Here is a 15,383-nt window from a genome sequence, read left to right as displayed (position 1 = left end):
CCTAGCTGTGTGGGAAGCCTTACTGTGCTTGGCCAAGTGAGCTTCATTTCTCCTATGACTAAGAACACTGCCAACGTCATATTGTGCCCCTTGCACAAATCAGGCTGTAAACCTTGGCAAGAACTGAAACGGTAAATACCGTGATACGCAAAGGTACATTGCGTAATTGTGCAAATAGTACAATACCTCCCCCGTGTTTTCATTCATTAGGGTTACATTTCTGGGGCCTTAATCACACTGTGAAGGCTCGCATATAAACTTAGGCCTTACAGGTACCCACCGGCCAAGTAGAAGAGGCTTAGCTTTTCTGAGTAACAGCTTATCAGGTGGATGAGGCAGCAAAATAAAACCAAAACCTCTAAAAACAGGTTGTTTAAATGACCTTCAAGTACAACAGTGAATAGCTAAAATAGCTACACTAAGCTTCAGGCTGCCGAGGTATCACTAGGCTGTGAGGCTAAGCCGTCTTCATCACGAAAGGCAGATTGTGTCACAGATTTTCCCCCGCATTTTCTGCCTGTCTTAGGAGCCTTTATTTTATTATCTGAAGTAGATTATCCTGTAACAGTATCTACAGGACACAGACCTAAAGAAGAGAAAAAGCCCTCTGTCTTGCTGTTTAGAATTAATATGAAAACTAGGCATATCAGTCAGTCATAATTAAAAGTCACAGAATATTCACAATATAAATAATACAGTTCTTTCAGGACTCCTTTAAGTAAATTCATTTTACAACATCCTTTTGATTGTTCTAAACCAACAGCAATTACTACTGTTAGCAGCCTCCTAATTTGCATATGAATAAAAGCACTAAGAAGGATTATTACATTGTACAATAAACTATTTAGTGATTTGTATTTTGCACAGCTGATTCTCCCCAAAGCGCAAATCTGTGTCCCTACATGGGCCCTCTAGGACCAGAGCCTCCCTAGGAGTGCAGGGGTGGCAGGGGCATGCACCCGAGAAATAGTGGTTTGGGAATCAACCGCTCCCTCCCTGCTCCTCCCCTCCCTCCCAGGGGACGATGGCCCATGCCCATGACAGAGGAGATGCCGTGCTAAGGCACTGCCAAGGGGAGACGCACCGCTGCAGTCCTGACCCATGCACCCATGCCAAACTGTCAGGAAGGAGGGGAGTGGCCCTCCCATTTCCTAGACACTCTGCTCCAAGGCCCAGGTAGCCTGTGCAGAAGCTTAGGAAAGAGACAATTCCATACTCCCATCCTGTCCTTTCCACAACTGGGTTGTCATGACCACAAAGCTAGTGTAATCCACTGAACCAGCAGCTATGTCCTGAGTTTCGTCGGTACCCCAATGGAGCAGGTGACCGCAGATCATGGGGTCTGCAGTCTCCTGCTGTGGGTTTTGGAAACCTTACCATTCTGTGGTAGATGCATGCTGGCCTCGCACTGCTTCAAGGCTCTTGGATTTCTCAGCAAAAGGGAGATTTCTCCTACACCGAACCTCTGCTTACAATAAGATTACTACATGGGAAAACCTATTTCAATGTGTGGGTTTCTCTGTATTGTACATATTATGTAGGTCTGTGACATGAATTAAGTGTAGCAAAACCACAAAAGAGCATTTGCAGAGCTAAATTTAACACAAAGCCACATTAATTGTACTTAGCTTTTCCCCCAGACAAAACCAGACTGGAGTAAAATGTCGGATTTTCAGTTAACAAACTGCTGGTCCAGACCCTTCCTTGGTACGCATCTGGAGGACAGAACTACAACTAACTACAAGTTATTTCCTTTGGCATGGTCCTTTCAAAAAACACTGTTCTTATCATCATAAGCAGAATCACAGGGGAGCAATTTGTCAGAGAATCTCCAGTACAACTCACTCCGTGACTTATACTTGTCAGACTCACAGTAGGAAAGAAACTTGAGACGGTTAAAAATTACACTACCAACTTCTTGGAAATTCCAGATGAAATCTCATGGTCTGCTTCAAGCCAACAGAGCCCCTTTCTTGTAAACTAAACTGCATTGGCCCTAAAAGCAGGTACCAGAAAATTTTATCCCTGCAACATTCAAAGAACAACTTGGGAGATGAATGGGAAAGCTGAGGTGACACGCTACATCCTCATCTGAGATGCTGAATCAGACTAATGTACCTGATCCTGATATGGTGTTGAGCGCAATCTGACCTGTTAACATCCGACTGTAGAGATTTATTATGATTTTGTGCTTGTAGTCATTGAAGGGAAGGAAAATGTTTTGAAGACAAGGCAGAAAAACAATCTTGAGTCCATGTGGACCCATCTGTTTTCGCATCAGAGAAGTGAAAGCAATGTGTTCCCATCACTGATCCAGCTTTCCAGCTGGAGAAAAAGTTCTTCCATTTTGTAAGATTAGAACTTCATGCATGCACAACTCCTAAGCAAACCTTTTCATATACGTTAATGTAGGTTTTTCACTTAGCTCTTTTCACTTATCCTACCTTTGAGTAGGAGAGGTCAAATTCTGACGTCTCTCCCTAAGCATCTCTTGTCCTGGTTTCAGCTGAGATAGAGTTAATTTTCTTTATAGTGGCTGGTGTGGGGCTATGTTTTGGATTTGTGCTGAAAACAGTGTTGATAATACAGAGATGTTTTAGTTGTTGCTGCACTACTCAAGGACTTTTCAGCTTCCCGTGCTCTGCCAGGTGCAGAAGAAGCTGGGAGGGGGCACAGCCGGGACAGCTGACCCCAGCTGCCCAAAGGGCTATTCCATACCACATGACGTCATGCTCAGCATATAAAGCTGGGGAACAAGAAGGAAGGGGGGATGTTTGGAGTGATGGCGTTTGCCTTCCCAAGTCACTGTTAGGCGTGATGGAGCCCTGCTTTCCTGGAAATGGCTGAGCACCTGCCTGCCCATGGGAAGGAGTGAATGAATTCCTTGCTTTGCTTTGCTTGCGTGCAGGCTTTTGCTTTCCCTATTAAACTGTCTTTATCTCAACCCTCGAGTTTTCTTACTTTTGCTCTTCCAATTCTCTCCCCCATCCCACTGGGGGGAGTGAGCGAGCGGCTGCGTGGTGCTTAGTTCCCGGCTGGGGCTAAACCACGACACTCTTCATGAGCACTCCTGAATCTTCTGCACAAAGCCTGTTTTTGCAAGGGAATCCTTTTAACTAATTAGCATTTCTTAGATGACTTGCACCCATTTGGACTTGTGATACAAAATGTTTCCTATTCACAGGAGTACTACTCTTTATTTACATTATTTTGATGCTTTCTTCCCTCAACAATCAACTTAATACTAATGAACTCAAACTTCCTCAAGTTTCATTATCTCAAAATATGTACAAGAAGTGATCTGCCCTATCTTAATAAAACTGTTACTGACCTTACATTCTCTACAGCACACGGGGCACCAGATTTGGTCTCCTGGTTGCACAAAGTGTCTCTCTGACTTGTCTGAAGCTGCTCTGCATTTAGAGCCTGATCCACATTTCACAGCTCTTAGCCAGACAGTGCTTCATTAGGCATTGACTGAAATCTTTGGGCCAGCCTTACTGGAATTAGAACTTTAGTCATTGTCCTGTTAGCCTAAAGTACTCCAGAGCTTACCCTTCACTGTCAGCCTGGAGGCCTCATCCCGACTGTTGTATGCACTATTGAATCACAGCTGCTACTGTTTTGTACTAAAGATTAAACAGTTTTATGGGTTACTCCATTTGGTTAAAGTTACCTTATATCCTTAACGCTTGGATTGCTCACTTTAAAAGAGCTAAGAATAGGTGTCAGAAATATTAGTGTTTCTTTTATATCCCTCTCAATTCTTGGGGAATTTTTAGCCTTTTGGGGAAGTGATGGTTACCTGAGGCCATGGAACTTTTTTCCTGATAGGAACTTTTCTTCAGCCCTGGCCAGACACAATCCTTGGCTTGGAGTTAGCAAACACGGGAAGAGACAGAATTATTTCAATGCTACTTATATTTGCCCATACAGGGGACTCTTCACTTGCCCAAGATGAGCTGGGTTTCATCTGCTTTGTACGGACATAATAGGAAAAGAAAGTATCATGAGATACCAATTTGCTCCAGCTGATCCTGCTTGAGCAGGGGGGTTGGACCAGATGATCTCCAGAGGTGCCTGCCCACCTCAACCATTCTGTGATTCTGGGAAATAGTCTCCCATAAGCACAAGACTGCAAACCGTTGGAGAGCAACAAAGTTGGAGGGACAGGAAGAATCATAAGAGGTAATCTTTGTCTGATTAACAAAAAGGTTAATCAGCATTGATTTTTAGAAATTTGAAGACTGCCAAGGAAGTCAACGAGAAATAAAGATCAAACCTGCCACAGTTCTTGTAGGTGTTTTTTTCCTCTTAGTGACCATAACTACAGAGTGTCCATCTCAGGTAGTATTTCTAAGATTACAATATTCCTTCAAATTATTTATGTGCAGTTATGAATGGAGTCTACAGTGGGCAGATTTTACTTTAGTGGAAAACAAGCTACATAGGGTATTAAAAATATATTTGGAAGCCAGAAATGGGCATTCTGCAGCAAACAGTTAATCCATAATTATTCAGCATGGCTCCTGTTGAAAGTGGAAAATTAGGTACTTCAGGGTATTAACCATGTACGGTACACATCTGGCAGAATAACATTTAGCTCACTTGACAGTTCATATTTAAATTTGCCTTGAGTGCTCAAGAAGGTCCCAGTTCTCACAGTCCATCGTTATGCAAACACAACTACTCCTGTTACTTATCATATTGAATTAAAAAATGCAATCTGGGAAAAAAGCAATCTGATTGCTTCAGAAATTCTTAAAAACCCCAAATTCATAGTTACTAACAAGAAATAGTATAAACTTGAAGAGATGTTTAAATCCATCCAATAGGTGAAAGGACTTAGTGTCGTGACTACACTGGTCACAAATAAATAAAAACATCATTAGTCAGTCATTGTCATAATTCTATCCAGCAACACTAAGTAGTTATATGATGCTTATATAACGCTGACATCACACAACATTTTAAAGTCAGTTGGTACACACTATACGCCCATATCGTGAAAACACTGTGCAAGCACATTATAACACAGGAAAACTTCTTATCACATTGTGCTACGCTAATGCAATGGTATTTGATAATTTCTATTTGAACAATGGGAGATTTCCTCATTTTAATACATTTGAGGGCAAATGAAAAATTTAAGGATTTGGTTCTGTGTTACTATAAAATAGAAGATCTGACTAAAACCCAAAACCAAACTGAAATTCACAGCTCTCACTTAACATCATTGGCATGATCTCCTTCTTACATACTAAGTTCTGTCCCTGCCCTTTGGTCACAGACCTCCGTACTAAGTGCAAAGCAGCATTTAGGATGAGAGGAAGTGCCTCAAGTTGCGCCAGGGGAGGTTTAGATTGGATATTAGGAAATTTTTTTTTACTTCACTGAAAGGGTTGTCAAGCATTGGAACAGGCTGCCCAGGGAAGTGGTTGAGTCGCCATCCCTGGAGGTATTTAAAAGACGTTTGGATGAGGTGCTTAGGGACATGGTATAGTGGTGGACTCAGTAGTGGTAGGTTTACGGTTGGACTTGATGATCTTAAAGGTCTTTTCCAACCTATACGATTCTGTGATTCTGTGATTCTATGATCTATAAAAATTCCAGGTTTAATGTGGTAACCTAGTTCAGTTTTCTCCAGTTTTTTATTTAAACTTCATGTTCTTTTAACAAAACTTGTGAGTTCATAAGCCGTACTGCTATTTTTGCCTTCCCAAACTGATGCCATTAGTGAGTCAGTCAATGCAGACCTCACAATTTTAAGGCTAATTTCAGAGTTCGAAAGCACTAAAAATAAATGCTGAATGGAATATGCACGCTGAATAAATCACTACATTTTTAACATAGCAAGAGCAACAAAGCTCCAGTATTTGCAATCAGTGCAGTTCCCTGCTAAACAAATACAAAGTTAATATTGTAGTAACATCTGAATAACTTAATGCATTCATCAGCTCTTTATGGACAGCCAGCTGAGCAGATAGGCTTGGCATAGCAGAGCTATCCCTGTATAATTTGTTTAATCACACTTTAAGAGGGGAAAAAAAAAAAGGGCAAATGATTCAAGAAATTTAGCAAGTATTTTTAAAGCTACAAAGTTCTTTACCTTACAAAAACACGTTAAAACCCCCCAATTTCTTTAAAGGCATACCATTGTTCTTCTACTGTAACAATCAGTGTTATTTCTGTACATTCTGAATTTAATCAAAATTCAAAGAAGTACTAGCTGTGATTGCCACTTAGTTGACATGTCAGTCAAGAGCCAAAGAGTTGACATGTCAGTCAAGAGTTAAGAGCCAAAGAGGACCATTAGGTTTTTACTTTGATTTTCCATATGCCACGGACTATATACTTCCACCCGTTTACCTCTTAAGTCCAATAACTTGTATCGCATTAAGTTATAGTTTCCAGAATTGTATCAGCTTTGGTGACTTCAGCAGTTACTGTCACTGCTTCTTATGATAGCTAGTCATCTGCTCTGATGTGAATAAGCACCTTATTCCTAATTTGTATCCAACTGGCTTTAATTTCTAGCCATTGGTTCTTGAAACAATGCTAAATTAAAGTCTCTAGTATCCCATATTTTCTTTTGGGGAAAATACTTCTACTCTGTAAATATAACCAGGTTTAGATTGAACTCAACTCTTGCTAAGAGCTAGTTTGATTGCTGATTTCAAATAAATTATCTGACAAACATAGCTCTTTTCTTGGCTTACAAATCAATGCAGATTTTTTTTCAGTTACTCATAAATATTCAATGAAGATTTTATGTGAACAAATCATTTCTGATATTCTCTCTGCTTCCTGATTGGACAAATGATGGTTAACAAACAGGAGGAAAAAAATCTCGCGTTCACAGAAACACACTGTGGATACAATCATTCCATAAACAGTTCCACAAAAAACCCTACTCTGCAAATGGTGAACAATACTAGAGAGAAACTAAGCTGAAACTGAACTGCTGATCAGAATTTGAATGAATGCTGTGAAAGTAATATGGTTCGTGTAATTACAGGAGTTAAATATGCTTTCATGGGGACTGAATTTGGTCCATGAATTCTAAATGAGCCAGTGGATGACTTCAATTAATGGAGTGACATAATAAAATTATCAATAAAACTAAAGAAATTATAAAGTGAATCTTCCATGTCTAGTATTAACTACCTTCTCTAACAGTTATTCACGTACTGTCAAGAATTTGAGAAACAAAAATCTGACCTTCAGAACTTTAACTCTGATGAAGTAACAAATGAGATAGCATAACATCAATCAAAAGAATGTTTAAATTGACAGCCATCCGACAATTACTACAACATCATTCTCCAAGTGCTATACACGTGTTCCAATAACTATGTTGGTTTTATGCGGAATTTATATTTAAGCGACAATTGGTTTTAAGAACTGCTGATTGAAATGCCAATTTGCAATGAGAAGAGACATCTTTAAAATATGGATAACTCTAGTAATTGCTACATAATATGCAACTGTGATCTATTTCAAATTAATGCACTTACGAAATGTGAAATGCTCAAATAGTATTAGATTATGAGACACTGCAGGTACCCAACACAGCTGTTTTATGTCTCCCAAAGCACTAATTAAAAACATTTTCAACTTAGCAAAGGAAAGCCCTGTCCTTCTTTTTTGATTACACTATGTATTTTTGAGATGAAAATCAACTGAACTATGGAAGATTTTACACCTATTCCACCTGGCAGAGAAAGACTGTTACTAGAAAATGGGACGTTAATCTCACTTTTAAAAAATATTTCAACTCAACACTAAAGTAGCATGTGGAATATCAGGGTACTGTGAGTATGTGGCCTCAGGATAGCCACTTAATACGTTTTTGTTAGGAGAAGAAAAATACGTGGACACTTGTGAAGTACCACTGAAATGATTAACATATAACTGAATAAGATGGAGCACACTTTTCAGCAGTCACATCACGTCCAAGGCCAGAGACAGCTACCACTTTCACGTGTGGACAGGATGTACGGCTTCTAGCAGTTCTCAACTGCTGTGCTGTTGACAACAATGCTCTAGTACAAACAAGACCCAAGAGGAGTCCTTCTGTCCGGACATCAAAAGCATACCTCTAGGTGCCGTAAAGCCAGCTCCACCTGGGGAAGGCAGAGCGTACGGTACCGATGGCCCTTCAATGAGCTCCCAGCGGTGGGGTGTTCTGCAGGGCCCTGCTGGGCGTGAGCACCACGCAGCACAGCACAGGTGTGCTGTCCCAAGGCCTGCAGTTCTCTGTTGAAGAGATCGTGAGGTGTTTACAGCCTTGGTAGCAACACAGCTGATGGCCTCAAGCCAGTGAATACCACTTCACTGATGCTGAGCTACAAGCCAGATTCCTTTCTGAAGATATTTGGTCCCTCTGCGGCATTCCTTTATGACTTTCAGCAGGTCTAGTACCCATGGTGAGGAACACCACTCATCACTCCATATTAGCAGTGCTCATTTGCAAAGTCCTTGAGTGAGATCTCTGAGCGGGCCAACTTTAGGCTCCTAGATCAGTGTATTAGCCAACCATGGCAAAAGTCAGCAGCAGCTTCAAAAACACAACAGGCAGTATATTTTGGGGGTGTTAGCTCCAAAGCCCTTTGGCACCAGCTCCCTGGGTGTATGTAATAGACTATTGTAAGCCTGTACCCCTGAACTGAGCCAAATATGAAAGGCAGCATTACCTTTAATCGGCTTAGTGTCCAACATGAAAAGCACAGAATCTGAATCCAGAATCCAGTGCCAGGCTTATCATCTAGAAGCTCAGCAATATTTCACCTTCTTGTTTTCAAATATTTTGATGTTTTAACTTGTTGAAATCCTTTTGGCCAAAACTATCCATACAAAAAATTACATACTCTAAGACAAGAAAAAAAATTGCCTGAAAACATATGCATTTTTATTTCCCAGATGAGAACAGTTTTGAACTATTGTATAATATTTAGGCAAAAACTCTAATCTCTTCTAAATTAAAACACTACATGAGAGCTTGAAATGCTCTGATAATTTTAAATTCTTAGGCATTGCACTTGCTCACAACAGTTTGTTTCTATTACATTTTCAATGCAGTTTTTTTACTATAGATATTCTGGGCAAATTGCCTTAAAAATGTGAACTAGGGAGGAAAGTTCTTACAATGACCATCAGAAGCTCAGTAACCATGATTTGAATCTCATAAAATGCAAAGAAATCAAAATAAGACATTAACTTTCAATATCCTGAAAACCAACTCCTTTGATATTCCACTAACCCTCTTCTCCTGCATCAGCCTCACCTATTTAAGAAAATGCTGAATAAATAGTTTCCAGTCGAACTACAGAGACAGGAGATATATGTCTCTCTCCTCCTATATCAGTAACAGACATATCAACAGTGGATAAGATAACCAAGAAAGATGATAATGATGCTAAAGTAGGATTTAGTCATATAGAGAGGCAACAGAATTCAAGATGAAGAGGATAACCCACGGGCTGAGAGGCAAGTACAAAAATTAAAGCAATACAGAAAACACGCAAGGTAGTGATAACATGATACACAAAACATGAAGTGGAAATACTTCATAAATTATTAAAAAAAAATTCTGGGAAGAAACTTCTATAATGTACAGCAATATCAATTAACCAGTTTTTCTTAAAAAAAACCCAACCAAACAAAACCAAACTGAAAAATCCCCAGATCTGTGAGCTGTATGGTACAACAGAGGAGAACAGAGGTGTTAATTTATTAATCCTATTGTTTCTGTGCACGAGCATTCTTTGTGGTCCCCAGTGTACTTCCCTGTGCACTCCACAAGTTTGCTCACTGCTGTTTTTTGCTGACATGCTGCATTATTCTTTTCTGCAGTAATGTGATGAAAGCTAAGTTTATCAAGTCTAGGTAAATTACACTGGAATTTCTGCCAGTTGAAGTTTCTATTATATGTATGGAAACGCTGCTTTACTAGGCAAAAGCTTCCTAACTGAACGTCTTTGATAGCACTTTCTGAGTACCCTTCTGACATTACTTCTGATCAGCATTTCCAATCTTTCCTCCCATTGAAGGTCAACTTACACTTCTGTATCTTTTCAGCACACCTTGTAATGTACGTAAAATTTCACCAGTACCTCTACTGTAAAATATTAAATAGTACAGCTATCTTAAAAGAACTCTTATCCATTCTCTGAGATGAGCATTTCCCTTTTATTTAGAAGAATGGATGACTGAACAGATACGGCATATTACGGACAACTGCTTTTATTCCTGTTATATTTTGTGGTTAGGGGTTTTATTTGCTTTTTCAAACACTCGTCATCTGTGGTACTGGCCAAGTTACCTGTGACTCTTCTGCTGCATCTACCTGCATAAAACAAGCGGTCATTTCTCAGTCAGAAGAATGCTTATCGATTAGCCAATATTAATTAAAAAAGACACTTGTTTTCTTAGAGCCTTCTTGGCTCTAAGTTTTCAAGTAATTCAAGTTCTTAATGTTCTTCCTTCTGGTCCTAAATATTCATAGCACTCAAAAGAATTGAATTACTTTTTGAATTCTTGCTTTTTAACTTCAACTCAGGTTCTGGAACCTGAATGTCAAGATTACTGCTTTAGCCAGATCACTGGTTTCAGCTTATAGTGTTATTTTCCTTTTTCATTATTCACACTCACCTTCAGTAGTGATCCTGTACACTAGGCAAGAATATAGATTTCAAAAGCATCTAAGACATTTGTAAGTCTTTTAATTCTAGGCCATCCTATCGAAACAAAGAAAAAATTTCTTTGAAACAAAACCATTTCTCCAAGAGTACATAAATGCTATATGCTCCCAGATGAGAAAATCAATGTTACTCTTAGGAAAAAAATGATTGCTTTTCAACTATTTCATTTCACTACAGTCGGAGTTCCAATTCCAAGTGATCAGTTCTCTCAATTCTCACAGGCATACACAACGTTTTTACGCTACATAGTTTCAAACACAAAAATAAATAAGCAGCAATATTCATTCCATTCTTTCCAAATTGAGGGGTGTAGAAGATATTTCCTCTGATCCAGAATAATGCAGTTCTACAGCTTTTTTTTCTTTGCTTTTGTTTTTAATCAGTGAAGTGGAACACATGAAAGACCTATCGTAGGTCTGAAACCTGAAGAAGGATCTCTTATGCTCATTCTTTTAAATTCAAGTGTCTTTTACCCTGTTAACAGAGAATGATGTTCATTATGTCTGATACTTTCATAAAACAAAGAGACAGGTTAGTCTCTGGTCCTACTATCGTAAAGACCTATGGTCAGTTGCAAAATACAGCCTACAAATCACTCATGTCTATGCTCAGACAATGGACCTAGTGATCAAATCCATACTTGTACTTTACAAGCTAGTAATTCAACACCACTGATCTTCACCTGCGAATGAACAACTCTCTTTAGTTTAAGAGAATCTCTCCCACCAGGCAATAGATACTGAATTTGAACGAGGTAAGCAATACAGAAGACTGGGTAACCGTCATATTATCTGTACCAACAGAAAGCCTCTTGAATCAAACCACAGCAAATATAGAAATAATTTACTCATGGCAAATGTTTCAGTACCAAAATGGTTCAGTTCCAAAACTAGAAATCAGATTAACAGATTCTCTCTCTGAAACTTGGCATTGAAGTAAATAATGAGAATTTGGCCAGAATCAAACTTAAGGAAAAAGATTAAAAAAGGAAAACAATATGCAACGTGAAATGATATATTACAGTCTTCATCCACAACACATCCCCAAGAAGAAAGTGTTGTACTGCCTGTGCTAGGCCAAGGAAGGACTGGTTGGTTTCGGAAACCTTTGAAACATCTCTGTAGCTCCCTGATGCACCTGTCTCATATTCTGAAGAGGCTGCAGCTTTGAACAAGTGTTCACTGGATTTAGCTTCTCAGGCATACATCAGAAAAACGATCTCTTGAAAGGGATTGCAAAAAACTAATACCAGATTTTGCTTCCACTGCAAGTTTCTATTAACTTTACTATGATCAAAATCAGGATTTATGCACTGAAAGAAATTAACATAAATATAAATAGCCTCAATAAACTACTCAGCAGGAATGTCTTATGCAAGACATTAATTGCCATAGCAAGCAAGTGCTTTACAGAGTATTTTTAAAGTAAAAATTAGAATTCGTTAATGCTTATAACCATCCTTGGTAGGCAGTTTCACTAACTCTGTAACTTTATCTTCTATTACTTGGACCTTTACTGAACTGAACAATCTAGATTAAAAAAAAAAAAGCTACTCTAGTTCCAGAAGCATTTACTGCGGAAATACCCTTGTTCCCAGAAGGCATGTTGTACGTACATAAAGTTAGCATTAGGCCCAGTGCTTAGATCATTCCACAAGACTTAGTGAAAAGGGCAAATGAAAACAATGAGCCTGACTCCGTGCTCTGTCAGATGCAGCCTCTGGCAGAATATGAAGAGAAGCACAGACCCCTCCACAGGGGCACTTGATCTGCAATGTCTGCAGAGAGAGACTGCGAGGAAAAAGGCTGCACCGCTGACAGAATCTCAGGCAGCCACACTACAAACCATACAGGGCTTAACGCAGCACAGTCTGAACTGCTCGCCAAAGCCAGGGACTGACTGATGGCTGCTCTCCTGTAAGAATCGAGCTGAGCAGCTAAGCTGCCACTCTTGATGCAGCTGCTTCACTCTGTATGAATAACGACGTACTCACTTTGGCTGTACAAAGAGAGGAATGACTACTCTCTCTACCGTGCGGTGTGACTTTTCACTGGGAAGTATCTGGACCAAGATGTAACTGAATGTTTTGTACAGTTCATTTTCTGTATAGCACTCTGTATATGTCTGCATACATAAAATAATTCTCATAAACCAGGTAATTGCTAACTTCAGACCAATGCATTAGCAGGTCCTTAGAAAGAAATGGTACTACACAGAGCAGACGTCAGATCGGACTGTCTTATACACGGACATTGAACGTGTCTAACGTTTACCTTGAAGACAAACATCCACATCAACCCTGAGTTTGCATTGTGACTGACAGCTGTTAAAACAGCTGCTGTACTTCTTTTTATTGCTTAAAAAAAGGCTCCCTGAAAATGTTTATTGTAGACATCTCATCTTCAGGGCAGTGATTTTTCAAGTTTGAAGGGTCAATCATTGATCCACATCAGCAGGTTTTGTTCTGTTCTTCCTTATTCCCTGACCACCACTGAAACGTGCTAGCATCAGTGGCTGCTAGGTGTGGGGCCTTCTGTTTAACTATTTTCTTGCACAGAGCCTCGGTTTGCAATGTTTATGTGTTTTATACACACACTTAAGAACAGGGTCCTCCTTCTAACTAACAAAAGACCGCTTGTTTTCTGAAATGTATGTATTTCATAGTAGTTTCTAAGAATGCTGTATTTTGGGCCTAGAATAATTACAATTTCACTATAAGTTTAATTTTCAGCTGTAGGAGTAAAAGAATACGTATTCATCCATAAACCAGGCTCAGGATCTGAGTCATCACAGCTATATGCTGTTCCTAAACTTCAGAAACTCCTTTGTCTTTTCAGGACAGCAATACTGTGGTGCTCTGTTGGCAGCAGAATCAAGACTGTCAAGGAAAAGCAGCTGCAGTATTCAGTATTTGCATGATTTATTATTTTTTTAAAGCAAATGGAAAGGTGTCAAGGAAAGCCTGACCAATAGTAAAGGATATAATCACATGCTATCTATTAATTTCTCCTTACAAAATGGTATAAAATACTTCTTGGTCAGCATACTTCACATGCACGGAAAGCCACTCCTAAGGGGGCTACTGTTTCTGCTTCCAAATTCCCTTAACACTCCTTCTGACAAAGCACGTGGTTCTTCTCCCAGCTTTCCTGGCATTGACAATTGTCCAATACAATGTGAATTTCATTAGGCAGAGGGATCTAAAGAAAATTTTTAACATTGGAACAGACTTATTAAAATCAAGGCTCTATTAAAATTCCATTTTGAGACATTTATATTTGTAGTGTCTCAATAGCCTGAAGATCAAACTAACTTTGCTCTAGAGATGTCTAAATTATTCATTTAAAATAAACTGACAAATTTATTTTTCTTTTTTTCTTTAATTACTTGCAAAGCTATTTTAATTCTTTTGATAATTATTTGCTGAACATCTGCGAATTGTTCCCTCTCCTAGATTTTAGAAATTGGACTAATAACGATACGGTGTTTGTGATCAACCCTGTACTTTTTTACTGGAATATAAATGCCTTCAGTGATAGCAATTTTTACTCATATATATTATTGTTTACAAATTAACAAATATCTGTGTATGAGCAACCACCGTGCTAAGAAATTACATTGAAGAAAAAGTAGTTTTTACAAAAATATACATGAATAACATTTAAAAAGGAACACTCATGAATCATACAAAGAGTTTTTAGAAGTTCATGGGAGTTCTTGTAACTGCTGTTTCCAGTACTTCACACACTGTGATTAGAATACAACATAAAGCTTTCAGGTCAGAGTCTCATACAGTGTAAACTGGCATAGCTCTACTTGTTGGCATGACTTCCTTTCACTGCGGAGAGGCAGTAATTCATACCAGATAGGGCTGTAGTCATCGGTTTCCGAGTGTCAGTTCTGCAATCTCTTGCAAGAATATGAAAGGATATGAACGGGTGTCCCTTCTCACCTGCATTTCTTCTCTAGCAATTCTCCCAATCTAGTTAGTCTTCTGACCCTGGTCCTCAACGTGAATTCCTCAAAATCTAACTGGTTTGTATTGACTTTCACATCCCTGGATGAGATTAGTGATTTAACTGCTTATAAACTGAGAAATATATAAGCCAGAAGCTATTGAACAAGGGAACACAGAACTGCCCATTATCCCCTCAATCACAAGCACTTTTCAAGGTAAACCTGTACTTAAAATATCACTTCATTGACTGATGGTACTTGTTTATTATGCAATAGTTAAAAAGACTCTGATAATGTGGTGCTTCATTCTCAGCAAAGAATCTTCCAAATTATCACTCAGGAGTAGTTTTAATGCAAGTGACACGCTGTCATCAGTCTGCCTTCAAGATTACAGGCCTGGTTAGACAGCAGTCTTACACAACACCAAACATCCAGGCTCAGGTGATTCCCAGAATTAGGAAGAGAACGCCGTCAGGCCTGGGGCATGTACCTACTGCAACTACAAGGAACCATCTTTTCCATTGAAAATGGGGGCACTGCTGGAAATGGACCTTTTAAGGCCTAAACATATGACTGAATTGTAGCTTTGCTTCAACAAGTTCAAGAATTAAAACAGTACCTTTATCCTTTTCTGCATGAACCACTCAAAAAACAAAAACCAAAACATATAGCCTCACATGAACGTCATGTTTTGTACTGTTTTGCACTACTATTCTTCTGTCT

General features: G+C 39.1%; 1 protein-coding gene across 3 annotated transcripts in view; it reads right to left on the bottom strand.

The window, feature by feature from the left end:
• Positions 1 to 15,383, bottom strand: part of GALNT18 (polypeptide N-acetylgalactosaminyltransferase 18) — a 253,491-nt gene that overhangs the window by 32,660 nt on the left and 205,448 nt on the right. The gene's annotated exons all lie outside the window — the stretch shown is intronic.

This window comes from Ciconia boyciana, chromosome 6, assembly GCF_034638445.1.
Source record: "Ciconia boyciana chromosome 6, ASM3463844v1, whole genome shotgun sequence".
NCBI lineage: Eukaryota > Metazoa > Chordata > Aves > Ciconiiformes > Ciconiidae > Ciconia > Ciconia boyciana.
This window is presented reverse-complemented; position numbering and strand designations above follow the sequence as displayed.